At 45.6% G+C, this 18,726-nt stretch overlaps 1 protein-coding gene across 1 annotated transcript in view; it reads right to left on the bottom strand.

Annotated features, from left to right (window-relative positions):
* FAM107B (family with sequence similarity 107 member B) overlaps positions 1 to 18,726 on the bottom strand; it is a 74,303-nt gene that overhangs the window by 17,339 nt on the left and 38,238 nt on the right. The gene's annotated exons all lie outside the window — the stretch shown is intronic.

Here is an 18,726-nt window from a genome sequence, read left to right as displayed (position 1 = left end):
TGGTCTACTACGTTCACATTCCTCACTCCCTGGACAGGGTCAATAAGTAGTACTCAAGTAACTACCAGTAGAGGGAGCCACTGAGCTGTCCGAAGTCCTAACAAGAAGTGTGTGCAGTTCGGAAAGCGGTTTGGGAGGTCGGGGTTTCCTCCCTGAGCGTCAGGTAATCCTGAAGCCTGACAGAAAGGATGAGACCGAACTGTCTGGAAGGAAAAGTACTTTATACACAGATGATATTAACTACATGAAACAATCATGAAGAATAACACGAAAATATTTTTGTGATACTCCCCTGATCAAATAAAATAAACTGACTTGTATTTCTTTTTTTCAATTCAGTAAAGGAAAACTAGTGTTGGCTCAGGGTAGGAGAAATGAAACTGGCTCGAGATCCTGGATAAAACTTAACTTTCCTGACCCTCCGTTCTCCCCTCTGTAAAACTGAATGTAATAAAAACTGGCTGATGTATAGATTTAAGTACTCCATACAATCTCTGGCATGTCTATGGAAATTCAATAAATAGAAGCTATTATTAGATAAACTATGTGACCAACACCACTACAGAGTTTATGTAGAGGTCTGGGAAACCTTACATACAAAACTTCACTCTCTAGCCCTGGGTTTCTTTAGAAACATAGGAGTTCAACTAAATGACCCACAGCCTTTCTCACTGAAAACACCCAGTGGTTCTAAGACCTATTCATGTTACAAACACCCATTCATGCTACAAACATTAAGAACCTTCTAAAAAGGGGTGCCTGGGTGGCTCAGTGGTTGGGCATCTGACTTTGGCTTGGGTCATAATCTCCCAATTTGTGAGTCTGAGCCCCGCATTGGGTTCTGGGCTGACAGCACAGAGCCTGGAGCCTGCAGCCTGCTTCATATTCCGTGTCTCCCTCTCTCTCTCTGCCTCTTCTCTCCTTGCACCCTCTCTCTCAAAAATAAACATTAAAAAAGAAGAAGAAGAAGAACTTTCTGAAAAGTATAAAAAGGTCTACCCTGCTTTCAAGGTGCTACATGGAGCTTTGAATGGCTCAGACAGAGTGCAGGGCAGAGCAAGAAATAGGTCCAACAAGTGAGGTCCTTTTATGCCACTCTGAGACAAAGGCGGCACTGAAATACCTTAACCGCTGAGCAACACAGAACTGCATCTTAGACTGACACTAATATTAAATACATCTTAGAGACTTGAAAGCAAACCTAAAAACTCTGCCTTGGACCAAGAGGAGACAGTGACACCATCTGGTACCCGAAGGCATTCCAGGAGAACCCGGAAGACCCCCAAGGCCACAAGCCCAAACAGAGTGCACTGAAAAGCACTACCTGATGGGAATTCTGCTTTAATTTCTGGAAATCCACAAACAGAAGTCATTATTAAACTCTACTATCCCAGCGGACAAAAAATCCCAATATTAGAGATGGATTTGGAGTCCTTGCTTTGTTTTTCAGATCAAAAAGGTTCATCCTGGGCCCGCTTGCTGCCTATTCCCAGGCATTGTGTTGAGTCCTTTCCAGAGGTAAATGACCATTCCCACAGAAATATGTCACAAGTGGATTAATAAAAAAGATTTATTGCATCTGAATTTTCTCATCATACCGTTTTTGGTGTTAGTAGTTTTATCTGCATATTCCTACAACAGAAAAATAAAATTTTAAACCTAATCCCATGACATTTGAAAACCGCATTAAGGGGCGCCTGGGTGGCTCAGTCAGTTAAGCATCTGACTTTGGCTCAGGTCATCATCTCACGGCTCATGAGTTCAAGCCCTGCATCGGGCTCTGTGCTGACAACTCAGAGCCTGGAGCCTGCTTTGGATTCTGCATCTCCCTCTCTCTCTGCCCCACCTCCACTCATGCTCTGTTTCTCAGAAATAAATGTTAAAAAAAAAAAAAACACATACACATTTAGAGATCATGCTAAATTTCATATTTACCTTAATATTTAAAATCAAATTCTACCTAGAAGCACTAACAATTGAAGCCATTAAAAACAATACCTGAAACACGGCAATGTATGCAGGTGTACTGCAGCCTACAGATGTCCTGTGAACACTCAAAGGGAACAATTAAACTCGTGAATTGCTACAACCACCTCCAGCAAGTTGACAGGAATTCCAAAGCATTCTTGAGGAGCAATAGTTTCCCAGGCTCTAAGAGATTGTAGCAATTCCGACAATACTCTGAAAGAGCCTAATCACTGAAGACTGCAGGCAGGCCAACCCCAGGCGTAGGGCAGGGCGGCTGACAATGCGAAGCCCGCCCTAGGCACCCAAAAACCGCAGGAGGGAGGCAGGCTGTGAGCAGGAAGCTGAGAGGGAGTTAAGACAAGAATTGTTCCCCAACAGCCAAGGGTTTCACTGAGAAGCCCCTGACTTGCCTGGGCGAACCCACAAATTCACCAAGGGCAGTGACATCATCTGGTACCCAAAGGCATGAGACAAGAGCCAAGGAGCCTTTGTGGGCACAAACCTAAACTAAGGCTTAGAAATGGCGCCTAACCAGAGCGGTCAGCACAGAGAAATGTCACTTTTTCACCTCTGCCCGGCTCTGCGACTGACGCCACTCCAAACTCTCAGTAAACTGGCTGCAGATACGCTGCTGGACAAATGCCAAATGGTGACGCCCTTGGGAAAATACCAAACTCGTTTTCTCATCAGTTTTTTCAGGCCCTAAAAATGTATTTTTATAAAAAAGGCACATATCTTATATTTAGAACATGGGAAAGGAGGCAAGAAATATGGGGAAGACAGAACACAGGCCATCATCAAAGCTAAGCCGGTCTGGTGAGGGGAGACCAACCAGAAGGTGGCGACAGCTCCACAGATAACGAGGTGTCCATTTCCCTAACCCAGAGAGCAAGGAGGCTCACCCTGACCCTCAACCCTGCTACAGGTGCAGAGAGATGCTGCGAAAGAAATCCACTTTGGAGTCCCTGCGTATCTGCGGTAGAAAGTGTAAGCTTCTCCCCATCATTTACTCCTTCATGAGCCCCAGGAGGTAGGAGTTACTGTTCCCTACAGCTACAAAGGAAGCTCAGACAGCATCAAGAACATGGGCTCCAGAACACACTGACTGGGTCTGAATTCTAGATTTCTCATTTACTGTGTCTTTGGGCAAGTTACTTCACCAGTTAAAGAAGGAGGAAAAATAAAAAATAAAAATGGCAGATTATCTCATAGGGTTGTTAGGAAGGGTAAGTGAGAAATGTATACCAAATACAGTGACTAGAAGCCATAAGCCTTCAGCAGATGTCATCTGTTATTAGTGTCGTCACTGGCAATAAACCACAATTAGTAATAATAACATTGTTATTCCTGCAGGGGGTCACACAGTTACTAAAGGACAGGACTAGGATTTGAACTTGGGTCTGCCTGATTCCGAAGGGATGCTCTTTGAGCACCCATTCTTCTGATTTGGGATAATGAGAAGGAAGAATTAAGTTTCGATTTTCACAGGATGATTTTCTCTACCACTTGAGAAGATTTTAGAAGTCTTCTAACATCCTATCTATATAAGCCCGAACAGAAAACATTTGCAGATCACATGAAAGTGAGGATAGAAGTCAGCAAAGACACATTTTCTTTCCAACATGAAGGTTTTTCGAGGAACATTCACAGCAGTGTTATACTTAACAGCTCTGCACAGGAAGTGATCCAAATGTCCGTTATCAGGAGGACGGATAAACAGACGGGGTGCGCCGATGCGCTGGAATACAACGCAGAAGTGGGAATGAGCGGCCGACAACTGCAAGGCTGAATCTCACAAATGTAACTCCGAGCCAAAGAAGGCAGACACAAGAGTCCATACTGGACGATTCCACGCACGTCATGTCCAGAAACGGGTGAGACCCATCTGTGGTGTTAGATGTCAGGATAAAGGGTATGCTGGGAGTGGGCTGGGAGTGGAAGGGGTTCGACTTCTGGAGCGCTGGCAGCGTTCTGTTTCCTCATACAGGTGGTGGTTAGTTTGCTCGCTCAGGAAACGCACCACTCAGTACACCTTTTCGGCCTCTGCCCTTCTCTGTATGTCCAGCACACCACATTAAATATGGTCCATATTAAATAGCTATTAAAATTACTATCTCAAGACTATTTGGTTGCTACTACGTTATCAGAATTTTTTATTTCATCCATTTTAAACCTTGTTCAGTCCATAAGAAGTAATAGAGTATAATGGAAAAGACGACCAGGCTTGAAGGCCACCCACCCTGGATTAGAATGCTGGTTGCACCACGGTGACATGATTTTGGTACTTAACCAGGGTCCTGATTTTCTCAACGGTAAATCAGAGCTCACCATACATTTGCAGAGTACTTGCAAACATTAAAAGAAAACTTCTGGAAAACATCCACCATACACAGTACCTGCCCCTGTGGCTAGGTGGTCAATAAATTAGACAGCTAAATAGTTCCAACAAATTAATTCATTAATCTACCTCTCCATTAACTACTATTCTATTGAAGTAAAAATGGATGGCCATATGCTACAAGTACACTGGCTGAGACAAAGTTTATGAATAAACCCAATCTTGGCCTCTGCTCATCTTCTTGGTTTTGATCTCAGGTGACAGAGAGGATATGGGATGGGGGGAGAATGGAGGAGGTGAAAATCCCTGAAAAACAAGGCCAAAGCACCGAGGGGAGCCTGCAGCCTGAGCCTGCCAATGCCTTGAAAATCTTAATAATTTCCCAATCTCTATGCTTCAGTCTTCTCATCTGCAGAATTGGCTAGCCATTTCTCTCTGACTTCTCAGAAATCTGTTGCAAATAACTATTCTGAGCATTGAGCGATTCTATGAATGTAAGGGATCTACAAAAACACAACATATCCTAGTCTGGCCCGATATACAGTTTAAGTCTTCAAACATCAAGACAACCTTACTTATGTTCACAATTTGCGTAATCTCTCGTGGTCCTTCAGGTGAGTCTTGCATTCTGCACAATCTCTGCCTCCACCTTGAGGGCAGATTCTAGAATTCCCTGCTGGCCTGCAGTACGACCCTAATTCTGTGAGTAGTGGTGAACGCGGGGAGGGAGAAATGTTCTGCAGCCCTGGTCAACAGCAGCACTCATCTGAGAGAAAAGAGAGTGGCAGCCAGGTGACTGGCATCGCTGTCACGGGCAGTGACACGCAGCACAGCTGCATGACGGCAGCCCACACCACAGAGCGTGTCACTGCCTGCCAAGCTTCCGGGCTCTGCATGTCCCAGCCTACTGAGTCCTATCTGAAGCCCAATAGCACAGAATGGTTTCTCAACTGAAGAAGTACAAGAAAATGGTGAGAGTCGAGTTTCCAGCCAGAGATGTTTCAACCGAGAAAGTGGGCCTCCTTATTGGCTGCTATCAACAGTGTGGACTACGCCATAGGGTGGGTCAGATGTTCTGCCAGGCAAGAGGTCCTGTGCTCCAGCCCCCAGGTCTGTCCACAAGGACAGTGATCTGTGAGGCAGCCACCGACAAAAAGCCACCAGTGGATCATGAGCAGATCACAGAAAACAAATCCTGTGCGGTATGTCCACATTTGCACAGCAGCCCACGTACACGGTTGTCCTCAGCTGCTCCCCGGAATTCAAAGCTGTTGTCCATCTCCCTCCTCGATGTGAAAGCCAGCCCCTTGGGCAACCCTCCCCGGCTCTCCCTGCCTGCCCAAGTGCCCTCTTCCGCCCTGCTCTTTCAGTGCCCATCATTCTCTAGCAATGGGTCCCTAGCCCTGGTGACCCCACATTCCCTAGGCCTTTCTGCTCTATGAGCCATTGCTAAAGGTATGGAAGGCTGCTCCCTTCTCCCAAGCTCCAGGGCAGAAATTCCAACTTCACCTCTGAAGCAACAGGTTTCAAGTTTGCCTGGTTGAATGAGTGGCCCCTGGGGAGCACATAAGGATATAACACTAAGCCAGACAGAGCGGACCCCTTATATTCTGGTGGAAAATCATACCCAGCAAATCGGAGTTGAAATTTTTGCTTTTCAATAGAAACAGAGAGGACACCACACACACCAGTCTCCCATTGTCAGAAATAACCCTGTGGCCGTCCCTTAAATTCCTAACTTCGCTGTAGGCCAGCCAGCTTTCCAACCAACATCAACTCTGAAATATCCCGTCCCTCAGCCTTGATACGTACCCAACCAGCCAGCATTTTTTCCTCATAATGTCTTTGAGACCACGACCCACCGCCATTGCTCGGGTCCTAGTCCTCGCTTTCCGCCCTGTGTCTCCGAATGAAGCGGCTGGCTCCTCACCGGCCTCCACCCTCCCCTCACCCTTCCCACTAACCCAGCTGCACCCCAGCCAAGTCCAATGCACTATTTCATCAGATCAAGAACCGCCGGGCCATGTATCACTGCCGCATCAGGATAAAGTCTTAACTTTCTGCCTAGTTCCCAAGGTTCCCTACAACCTGGTCCTCAACCACCCTTGCAAACTGGAGGCTCCTCCCCAACACAAACCCTCTACTCTGGCAAACCAGTCCACACAAAACCCACACACATTCCCATCTCCACCTCTGTTCCTCATTTCCTCTCAGGCAGAATTCCCCCGCCAAGGCCAATGAAAAGTCCTTGCAAAGACCCAGCTCGAAGCTCACCTCGGCAAGAATCTCCCCAGTCACTTCTCAGGAGCCCTCGTCCGCACTGAGGCGGGCAATTCTGCTCGCTGTCCCCCTTAACCCATGAATTTGACACTTACCATGCATTAATTTTTCCTCTATTTTCATGTTGTCTCCTTCAACAACAGATGAGCGTTTCTTCAGCAGGGAAGAGACCTCTGACGGACTTAAATCATCCCCGCAGCTCTAGCACAGTGCCTGACACATAAGCCACAGGAAGAAGAGTCCGACACATACACACAGGGACTGGACTGCATGATGCAGAAGAACCAGCAGAAAGCTGAGGCCACTGATTCCTTGTGACTCTGGCTGCGGACCATACTTTACTCCCTCCTGCGTGCCCAGCGCCATACCTGTGTCACCCATGGCCACTCTGTAAGAATGGACTGAATAGCAGGGGCAAACACCAAAGGGTTAGAGTGTCCAAATTAACTAACTCCTTTCCCGAAGCTTTTCCTGACTGCTCATGAGGATTCCCTCCCCTTTGGCCCAAGAGGACATTGTTAATGCTTCTCTGAGGTTCTTCCATTAAAACTATATTTGAAGTTTTCTTTCTACTCACATTAAGCTCACAAAGGGGAAGCCTGACTTCTACTTATTTATCATCTCCAGAACATCTCAATGTGCTTTCCATATATTCAACTAAAATTGGCCAGGGGCTATGCAGCAAGTACAGAGCTCGGATTTACAAAAGGGTCTGGGAAAACAGAGATGGAGGGAGGTCAACTCTTACTTCAAACAAATTCTCTGTCCTTATTTGATTTTGAAGGAGCACAGAATGAGTCAGAGTGAAGTCTCTTCTTCTCTGGATACAGATCAGTACAGGGAACCAAATGTCCATTTTTCTAACCCACCAGATTATGCTCCCTCTTGAACAAGATGACCCAGTAAAATGCTCACTAAAAGCCCATGACCTCATATGCTGTGTGTAAGCAATGAGACTTGTGCCACAGAAAAATAACTCAAGTTGTTGTCTGGTGAGAAATAAATATTAATACATCGGCCTGCATAAACATTCCCAAAAAGCAATGAGAACTTCATTAATATGCAGCCATTAATCTGCACAAACCTCTAAGCAACTGAAATCCTGTCTAATTAACAGATTTCTTTAATAATGGATTACCTTAAAGTCATTGGCCTTAAAATTGCCTTAGACCAATAAATTACACTTATCAAACAACATTTGATACATGACCATTAAGTGACTCAGAGCTTCTCTCTCTCCTACATAAAGCAGCTCGAGATCTGAAGTTCAAGGACCCTGCTTTTACCAGAGAAGACTCCTCTGTGGTCTAACAGTGTCACCCAGTGGTAGAAGGCACAGCTTGTGTTCAGAGCAGCTGTTGTTGTTAAAAAGAAGCATTTGACACATGTGTTTACTAAAAGGGAAAAAAGAAAACCACTTTTCTGAACAACACAAAGAAAACCAGTATGTGTAAATTCTGGAAAACATGGAACTGGTACAAGAAGAGAGCTACCCTACGGCCAAAGTTACTTTGAAGCCCTCGGGGACCATACAGGACTGTACAGATCTAAAGAGAGGCCCAAGTGAAGCTCCCTGACTCAGGGGCAGTGCAGGCTTGACTTTAAACCAGTTCGGTGTCCTGGGGCTGAGCAACAGGACCTCAGTCACCATCCGCCACCCTGCCATCTGCTTTACTGTCTGCCATTCGGCCACTTCAACTTACATCTTCCAGAACAAGGTAAGAATAACCAGCCAATTCCGTTTCAAGGTTGACTATCTGATTTTAAATACTTATGAGGTGAAGTTTAATTGAAAATAATAAATTATTTAACTTCCTTATCTGTAAAAAGAGAAGGTTGGACCAGATGACCCTTGAGATCTCTTACTAGTTCTAACATTCTGATAATACAGAAGAGTTTGGCTTATCTGCTGATCTAAACCACAGGACCTCATAGCCCAGGGCTGCAGAGGTTGGCCCCATCATTAGAGCCAGACGGGCATGGGGAAAGCTGCTCCCGTGATACTCCTCATGTTCTCCACCTTGGCCTCCACACTGACTCACCGCTGTTCCGAAGACCCATGGACTTCTCCAAATGAAATCTACAGTGAGTAGGTTTTCTGCTAGTGATACTGAATTTCCCCAGATGCAGCCACTTTCCCCCCAAGTGCCCCTGAAAGAGTCTCAACTGCCTGGCCCAGGGCTAGAGAGGTCCACAGAGGAATGAGGTGAGCGCCAGACTTTACTAGAGCAAAACTCCAAATCCGGGGCGGTGGGGTGGGGGGGCTCTGAAATATCACAGTGAAGAAACACACCTATACCACATAGGATAAAAAAGAATGAAAAACTATTCCTCTTTGCAGAAAGTCTCCTCTATCAAGTATGTATTGCACCATGATTGAATAAATTCAAGTCTGACTCCTAAAAACAACCAGGGAATCAGGCCACAATTCACGTTCCCCACCTAGTGTCTCCTAACCCGTCTTTGTCTTCTCTACAAATCCACATTCTTCTTGCTTATCCCCCCCAAATCCCAAATACCTCTAAGTTTTATAAAGTTATTATGTTTTTTCTCCTCACTCCCCTACATTTAGAAAACCAGTATCTACTCGCACAGACCATTTGCAAGAAGATAAATTTGTGCAACTTCCTTTCTCAAGAATTTGTTGGCAATCTGTGGCAAAAGGCTTTAACACACACACCCTGGAACCCGATAATTTCACTTCTAGGAATTTACTCTAGGATGATAATCAGAGACACAGACAAGAATGTATGTATAAGAATATTTATCTACGATAGCAAAAACAAAATTGAAACCATCTGGGTTGCCTTGGTTGGTCAAGCGTCTGACTCTTGATTTCAGCTCAGGTCCTGATCTCTCAGTTTGTGAAATTAAACTCCCTCATGGGGCTCAGAGCCTGCTTGGGATTCTCTCTCTCTCTCTCTCTCCCTCCCCCACTCACTCGTGCACGTGTGCTCTGTCTCGCTCTCTCAAAATAAATAAATCAGCTTAAAAATGAAAGTACTTAAATATCTACTGGATACAATGTGACTTAAACATCATATTTTTAGAATACACAGTAGAAGGGGAAATATTCACAATTTATCAAATAGGAAAAAAAATCAGGTTCCAAAACAGCATGCCCCCTCTTTTCTAGCATGCCCATCTGCGTGTACAAGAGCTAGTCCAAGTGGAGTGCAGGGATCAGATGCATCAGCACCCCCAGAGAACTTGCTAGGTGCCAATGCCCAGCCTGAGAGTGACTGAAGCACTCCCCGAGTGAACTTGTATTTGGAAGCGTGCACTGTGCTCTTTCCCTTAAGCAAATAGCCTGGTGCATCTCACCTATGGGTTTTTCTTCTCCGTTGTGTTCTAGCACTTCTGTTACAGAAAGTTCCCACCCCAGCTGGGAAGGTGTTCTGACACCATCACTGGCACCACCATTATCATACCTTGTGGTGAGCACCTGCCTGGCATCTTTGAAGGCTATAAAAAGATCTCTACATTAAATACCAGCCCACATGATCAGAACCCTCAATACCCACCGGCGACAGACAACACTGACCACGATACTAAATACAGAAGGCCTTTCTACTGGCCGCTAAAACGAAGCTGCCACGTGGCAATGCCACACCACGCTTTACAAGCCATGTGGCTTACCGCATACGGAATTATGCAACTTTTGATCAATTGCTTGTACTCCTCTGGTTTCTGTGTTATTTCAAAATTCTCACATAACACATTTTTATATTACACTACCTGATATTCACAAAGTCAAATTTGGGGGGGGAAATGCTACCAGATTTTATTTCCAAACTGCAAGTTTCTAAATAAAGAGGCCTCCCCCTCAGCACTTTTATTGTGTATTATTTTCTAAGGAAGAAACACCTCAGTCATTCATTTCAGGAAACTACAAAGGGAATGGACTGGGAAGATGGTTGATTTAGGCCTCATCACTCCTGAGAGGAAGGAAACTGCACAGACTAGAAAAAATGTACAGCTGGACTAGTTTTCAAAGCCCTCAAATACTCCTGTCTTCAAGAGCTGAATAATAATTTCATAAAATGTATGACTTGGCCCAACTAACCAACCAAGCATTTTCAAAAGGGAAGACTATCTTTAAAAGGACTTCCTGACAGAAACGTTAAAGGAGCACAGAGGCCATTTACTCAACTTACTCATCACTACAGATAAGGAAACTGAGGCCCAAGAAAACAAAATGGCTTGGCAAAGCTCACAAAGAAGGGGCAACGCCTAGGCCAGAACCCATACCTGACCGGTCCACACTTTGTGTTCCACACTGGCTCTCTCACTTCTGCTGGCTCTACTGCATTTTCTCAGTTGATTTTCTGCATTTTCTACTGATTTGGCACAATCACTAACACCACCATTAACACTACCTCCTGACCAGAAACTGGACAGCATCTTTATTATTTTTTTATTTATAGTTTATTGTCAAGTTGGATTCCATGTAACACCCAGTGCTCTTCCCCACAAGTGCCCTCTTCCATCACCACTACCTCCTTTCCCTTTCCCCCCTCCTCTTCAGCCCTCAGTTTGTTTTCAGAGTCAAGAGTCTCTCATGATTTGCCTCCCTCCCTCTCCCTCTTTCCCCCCACCTTCCCCTTCCCATGGTCCCCTGTTAGGTTTCTCCTGTTAGACCTATGAATGAAAACATGGAATCTGGACAGCATCTTTAAAGGTGGTGTGTTTACAAGTATGCTTTAATAACATCACCAAAACTACCTCCTTTGGTATCCTGCCAAATCCCAGAAAAGTACACATTCATTGTGGTGATTTAAAAAAAATAATAAACCCTCTCAAGGTAGGAGAAAACTATTCATCCCCCCCCTTTTTAAACCTGAGTTATCAGCACTGAACTACAACATAAGCAGCCACCACCACCAGTGACTGCTCACACACAGTAACTTCAGACACCCCCTCTAGACTCCCCGTTTACCATCTCATCCTTCTGTCAGGATTTAGAATAAAATGTTCTTGAAAAACTACTGGCAAAGTGAAAATCTGCCCTGCTGACGACTGGAGGAACAAAGGCCAGCCTTATAAGCCGTTCCTGGTACTACTGCTGGAACACAAAGAAAGCTCAGAATGGAACACAGGCCCACAAGGCCACCAGGAAAAGTGACAAGACGTCCCTCTTATGTCACTAAGAGGTGGGACTCCTAGCTTTTTCCTAAGTGACAGCGCTCAGTCCACATTCATGTTCTGCCTCCTAGGTAAATGTTGTCAGTACTCCCCATCACTGAATCGTGCCTCCTTCCTGACCACATCCAACCCAGGTCTGGCCCCATTTCCCAATCCCGCCTTCCAAACACGCAGCTCGAGCCCAAAACCGACTCCGCTTTCCCACAGAATCCCAACATAATTCTGGACCACGTCCGTCTGCAGCAGCAGCAAGCTAAACGAACCCACTTTGGGGTGACTATACCTATTCCTGGTGGTTGTGGGCTGGTGGGATTCGACACACTTTTGTCTTAATAAGTTACCAGTAACATGTGGTGGCGGGGAAAGAACCTGAAATAAAAAGCCCACAAACCTATATATGCCGACATCACTTTTCAGGGTCTGCATCATTACTGATAAAATGACAGCCTGCAATCTGATCATTTCCATCTCAAATGCTTCATCTCCAATCTGCCAAATTTCAGCCATATTGTGCATCCAACAGATTTGTTTCTATGGAAGAACATGCTCTGGTTCTGATCACTCAGCTGACCCTTCCACTGATACAGCTTGTCTGGAGAATTTCATTTTTCACCATTAAAAATAAGGGGGTGGGTGGGAGGGGAAAGAGAACTCCGGGCCAAAAACAATGGTTACAATGTTGTGTTTTCTGGTTAAAGTGCCCCATTATATAAGAATGTAAGTTGACTTTTATTCGATCCCTGCTTCCACAGTGAAAACCGAGCACGTCTCCCGGCCGGTTCTTTCGGGGATTGTCGGGCTCTAAGTGACCCCCCGAGAGCAGCTATTTCCACGGCCCGGGTCCTTTTAATTAGAGTTTGTTTCCCAACTTGCTCCTCTTCAGGCTAACCTGCTGGGCTTTCTGCGAACAACAACATTAGCCAGTCTTGTTACGGAAGACGCCTAAACCAAGACCTTCGGGAAAAGGAAAGTACACGTTGTAAGCACGACCCGGGCTCGTCCCTCCTGCGGGAGCCCCGCGTCAGGCCCTGAGGCCCCGGAGCTTGCAGCTGGCGCAGGAGACAAGCACATGCAGCCACCGCCGTGTCTCAGGTACACCAGGAGGACGAGAAGTACACCAAGTCTCGGGGACAGGGTCTTCCTAAGACGACCTCCTTCCGGCTCAATATTCTGGGGGCTCCGTGCCCATCAGTGAGGATGCTCTGGGACACCTGGCACGTTGCTGACTAGAAGCAGCTGAAACCATGGGTGCTCATCTCTAACTCGTGGACGAGGACCTGGCGTCAGCTCGCCCGGGGCCACCTCGGCGCTGGGGGGAGGGGGGGTGGCGGCGTCAGGGACCCAGGCTCTCGCTGTCGTGCTCCGCGCAGCTCCCAGAGGAATGGCGGCTGGGTCAGCCTCGCCCTCAGAAGTCTCCCAGAGTCTCCCCCGCGGTCTGGGGCAGTCACTCCCAGAAGCCCCTGGACTCTCCCTGCACCTGATTGGCCAGAACGATGTCATGTGATCACCACCGACACTAAGGAGGCCGGGAAATGGAAGGACCTCACTGCAGAGGGGGGGATGGGAGCGCAGGGTCTGTTGCACACAAGACTGACATGGACCGACTGTGTCCCCTCCCCGCCATATTCATACGGTGTGGCCCTATCCCCTAGTATAATGGCCCCGGAAGGTGGGGCCTTTGTGAGGTCATGAGGCTGGGACCCCATGATGAGAGTCGCTCTCTTCCTCCACCGCGTGAGGCCAGGGAGGAGGCAGCCGTCTGCAAGCCAGGAAGAGTCCCCACCAGGAACCCGGTCGGCCAGCACCTTGATCTTGGACCTGCGGCACCCAGAACCTGAGAGAGACACGTCTGTCGTTTACAAAACCTGGACAGTGGTGTTTTTTTAGGACAGCCGGAGCGAACACACCCTGACAAGAGGCTCACTGGGCCCCTCTGGGCGAGGTCACTTATCAGCTCCCAAGCTGAAAGGGAAACCACAGCAACGCTAATTTCTTAGAAGTGTGTAGTGCTCACAGCATCAGGAGCAAGAGCTGCAATAAGCAACAAACATGGGAGGCTTTTTAATGGAAACTCTTTTATCCTTAGCTCTTCCCTCTATGCAAAACTCCCAGTTTAGACTGGGGGGCTGCGGGGGCAGGGCCGGTTGAGAGTTTGGCAAGAGTTCAAATGTAAACTCTTTAGTAGTGGGTGTGGGCCCTGGAGTCCCGGGAGTCAACCACTCTGACTCCCAACTTTCTCTGCTTGAACGCTGCACATTAATTCAGTTCCCTCTGGAGGCTTGTCATTCTAAGACCCCAACCCTTACCGGTTCCCACAGCTGTCGTGCAGCGTCACAGGAAAACAAAACACGGTGTCCCCAGCTCCAGGAAGCATCTCGCTTCCCACAAGCCACTACTTTGGTCACCCCATCTCACAGGCATGGGGCTACTCCAAAGCCTTGACCTTCTGCGTACAGTTAACAGGCAGAGGTAACCTTTAAAAATGAGAATGGGGAAACAGTAAGAGCAACCTCCTGGGCAAACCAGGAACACAGGAAAATGAAAGCCTAAAAAAAAAGAGGCAACACTTTAAGTCTAAAGAGTGTAACGGCCTTTAGTCTTACTAGAATAGGAAGGGGGCTCACTATTTTGGGCTCACTGTTTTTTTTTTAATGATTATATTTTTGAGAGAGAGGGAGAGAGAGACGGAGCGTAAGTGGGGGAGGGGCAGAGAGAACCAGAGACACAGAATCCAAAGCAGCTCCAGGCTCTGAGCTGTCAGCACAGAGCCTGAAGCACAGCTCCAACCTTTGAACCAGAAAATCATGACCTGAAATGAAGATGCAACTCCCTACCTACAGAGTCACCCAGGCACCCCAGAGGCTTACTGTTTTTAGAAAATGTTCAAGATTTCAAAACTGCATGTTTTTCTGGAGTAGGGGCCTTAGAGAAATAATCACTTAATTGTGGTAGTGAGGAAAAGATATGTAAGTCATAATGCAGATCCTAAAGAACTTGAGAGTTCATTCATCATTTAAACAATGCTTTTAAGACCAATTTATAATGACCCGCAATAGTCTCCTATTTACTTTGTAGTGTCCGCCTTCACATCAGTTCTCAAAGTAAACCACGCCTTCTTCCTCCGTGTGCAGGTATGCAAACCTCAAACCACTCACCACTATGTCTACAGCTCCCCCCACCCCGGCCCCCAACTACCAATATATCCTCCACCACTTGCTCTGGCATTTCAGTCAAATCTGTTACTACCTAGTAATACTACAGTCAAATGATATTTTCCCCAATCGTGCTGTACCAGCAAGCTACCTAATCCTATAGCTGCAATACTGATGAAGAAAAAGAACAGGACAGGCTGGTAACAAACACTCTGCCCAACATTGGTTCCACGTAAAATGGAGAACTCTGCTTCTCTCTCCCTCAAGTTACCCAAGTTTTAAATGTTTTCATTTCTCTTGTTGCAAGAGGATTCATTACTCAAGAACTCCGCCTCCAGAAACCTCCCACTGGTTTTGACTTCTCAGAGCTCCTGTCAAAACTTCAGAATGTGATTTTAACAGTGTTTTTAAATCCACACAAATAGTAGCTACTATAATTTAATTAAATAAGAAGGGCAAGGACGAATGACATGTCAACACATTCACAATGAAAACTTGTCCTTTACTTACAGCTAGTTATAAAGGAAAGAATTGCTTTCCAGAAGAACTGTAAAATTATTCTCTACCATGAAACGACAGATGTTTCTAGGTAGCTAACTTTCCTTATGCCTGGGGTGGGGGGTGGGGAGGACAAACAAAACAAAACAAAACAAAAAACCTAATCTGAAAAGCTTGAAAAAGGATAGGACAGCTTTACCTTAGATTAACTATTCAAAGTTAAAATATACCAAAGGACAATGGAAAATGAGAGAATTCTTTCAAAAATTTTGCAAGGCAATTCAGGGTTCAAGGAACAAAATCTGGAAATAAATACTCTAGTTTGTAATCTTACAAATGTCAAAGTGAACATGATTCCAAGTATTTGGGAGCAAAATAGCTAAGATTTTACAATTCAGTTTATAATACAAAATCTACACACACAGTGGTACATGTAACATATTAGGAAGGACACTAATGACTTTATTTTCCTAATTTTATCCATGAATCTTCAGGACTGAAGTTATAAACCTCATTTGCTCTTTATAAAATATATTAGTACTAGGGACGCCTGGCTGGCTCAGTTAAGTGTCCAACTACTGATTTCAGCTCAGGTCATGATCTCGCAGTTTGTGAGATCAAGCTCTGTGCTGGGCTCTGAGCTGACAGCGCGGAGACTGCTTGGGATTCTCTCTCCCCTCTCGCCACCCCTCTCCCTCTTCTCTCTCTCAAAATAAATAAACATTAAAAAAAATGTTTTAGGGCACCTGAGTGGCTCAGTCAGTTAACATCTGACTCTTGATCTCAGCTCAGGTCATGATCTCAGGGTTCATGAGATGGAGTTCCACATCAGGCTCTGCACTGCCAGGCTCCCTCTCTCTCTCTGCCCTGCCCCTGCTCACACTGTCTCTCCCGAAATAAACCTGAAAAAATATTTTTTTTGAAAGTTAAAATAAATAAGATATATCAGTTCTAGAAAAGATCTGTTGCCATTCCTAAATTTCCTTATATCTGATAGCGATATATAAAAACCAATGTTAAAGACGGTTGTAAGCATTTGGCCTTCTATGTATTATCAGACTTGCTCTAAAGTTGATAAGCTCTCTTTACCTCAGATCAATGGCTTTCAAACTTCTGTCTGTAATCCTTTTTATACAGTGACCCAATAAACACCTGCACTAAAATTAGCTGAAGCAGAAGTTTCCAGAAGCAATATGCTACTGTACACTCTGATATTTTCAATTGTTTTTTTGTAATGCTGGTTGTGACCCACTAAATTGATTGCATGATCCACTAATGGACGCAGCTTGAGAAATCCTGCCCTGCCTCATTTACTTGAACTTGCTACAATAATTTAGCAGCACCCTGAAGACCGGAGAAGGCACCTGAAAATGTCAATTGGATGAGCTGTTGTATGCCAACTGCCATCATTCCTTCCAAATAGAACACACTTAAAATCCGTTACCTTTTAAAATTTTTATTTGGGTGAGTACTACTGAAGTAGAGTCATCACCTCTCTTCTGCTTAATCTTTATCCTAACTCCTGTCACTAAAGACCAACTTCAAGTCCTTCTAGCTGTGTGTGAATGAGTACAGGAATACAAACTAAAGATTAGAGAATTCTATCTGTTCCTAGTTAGGTAAGTCTTTTTCCAAGCTCATAACATGGTCAATAGAGATGGCCGAGGAAGTGCTGTATTTTCTCACTTTTAAAAATATTTTTAAAAAGCAGTTTCAGGGACACCTGGGTGGCTTAGGCAGTTGAGCATCTTACTTCGGTTCAGGTCATGATCTCGCAGTTCGAGAGTTCAAGTCCCACATAGGGTTCGCTGCTGTCAGCGCAGAGCCTGCTTTGAATCTGGATCCCCCCTCTCCCAATCTCTCCCCCATGTGCGCATGCACACGGACACTCTCTCTTCCTCTCAAAAATAAATAACATTAAAATAAATTTAAAAAATAAAAGTTTCAATATTTTCTCTACCCACAAAATCATATAGTACATCAATACTTAAAACTAATTTTAATGGCATCTGCCTATTTTTTAAAAATGACAATGTAACTCAGATAATATGTTTTTAATACGAAAATAGTAATTCTATTCACATAATCTCTTAAGCAGAACAAAATTCTACACGGGGAGCTAAAGTCAACAATGAGTAAGAGGAAGGGCTCCAGTTCCGGGGATCTGGAACCAAACAAAGGCCATTTAGCCCCACTCTGCAGGAAACCGGGCTGAAAATGTAAGGGAGAAACTAAAATTGATGGATTGCTCTTCCTGGTCATGGGAGACAAGGCAACAGGAAGGGCAGTATGGAAGAGAAGGAGGTTATGCTCTCGGGGCTGAGAAACTCAAACCAGCTCTACCACACATTAGCTGTATGACCTTAGTTCAACAATGAAAACACTTACAATAATTACTCAATAAATATTAGCAGTGGGCGGGGCGCAGTCCAAAATGTGTACACCCACCATCTCACTGAATTTTCACAACAAAGCTCTGAGGTAGGTTCTGAGGACCAGAGAGAAACTAGGAAACTTGCCCAAGCTCATACAGTGAGTCATGGGAAGGCCAGAATTCAAACAGCCCATCTCATCCCAAAACCTTTGTGGGGGTTGCCCTCTGAGCCCCGGGTTTCCTGATCTCTCCCTCTCAGGGCTGCTGGATGGATTAACACGTCCTGTCTGTCCGATAAGGACCCATCACCACCAGGATCCAGTAACACAGCTGCCCCCAGCACAAGGCACAGAGTGTCTCACACAAGCTGACTTCCCCTGTTCAGAGTTACAAATTTTATTCTCTTTTTCTTCTACCGTCTCACTCTCCCACCCCCTCAGACACACCTCCCCCACAATTACCTTTCACTGGACTTGGAAACACATATTGCGGGTAGAGCACTCTAACCCGGATCATGAGTAGAAAGGGAGGGGGGTATCTCACGTTTGAAAGACAGAGCAAAGTCGTCAGGCTTAATTCAAAGCCAAGACAATGACAGGCAGAGAGCCACAGAGGCTGGGACTCAGACAGCACAGCAGGAGTGTGCTAGAACAATCCTTGGGGTTATCCTCACACAGCATGAAGGTGGGAGGGAGCCCAGGCAGGTAGTGCGGAAAGATGTGGAAAGGACTAGGCCTGTTGTGGCTGGGGATCTGGCAGAAGCGAGAGGGCAGGGCCTCAAATATGCCAGGAATCCTGCTGACGGCAATAAACCACCTAAACCACCGCACAATACAAAGCAGGATTGCATTAACATCGGTTTTGGAAACAGGAAGTACAGGTACCAAGTAGCTAGTAAGTGTCGACAGAATTTTTCAAAATAGGGTTACCTTCTCCCTTTCTTTCCACATTAGTTGGCAAATGACCCCCCC

Source organism: Suricata suricatta, chromosome 10 (assembly GCF_006229205.1).
Source record: "Suricata suricatta isolate VVHF042 chromosome 10, meerkat_22Aug2017_6uvM2_HiC, whole genome shotgun sequence".
Lineage (NCBI taxonomy): Eukaryota > Metazoa > Chordata > Mammalia > Carnivora > Herpestidae > Suricata > Suricata suricatta.
This window is presented reverse-complemented; position numbering and strand designations above follow the sequence as displayed.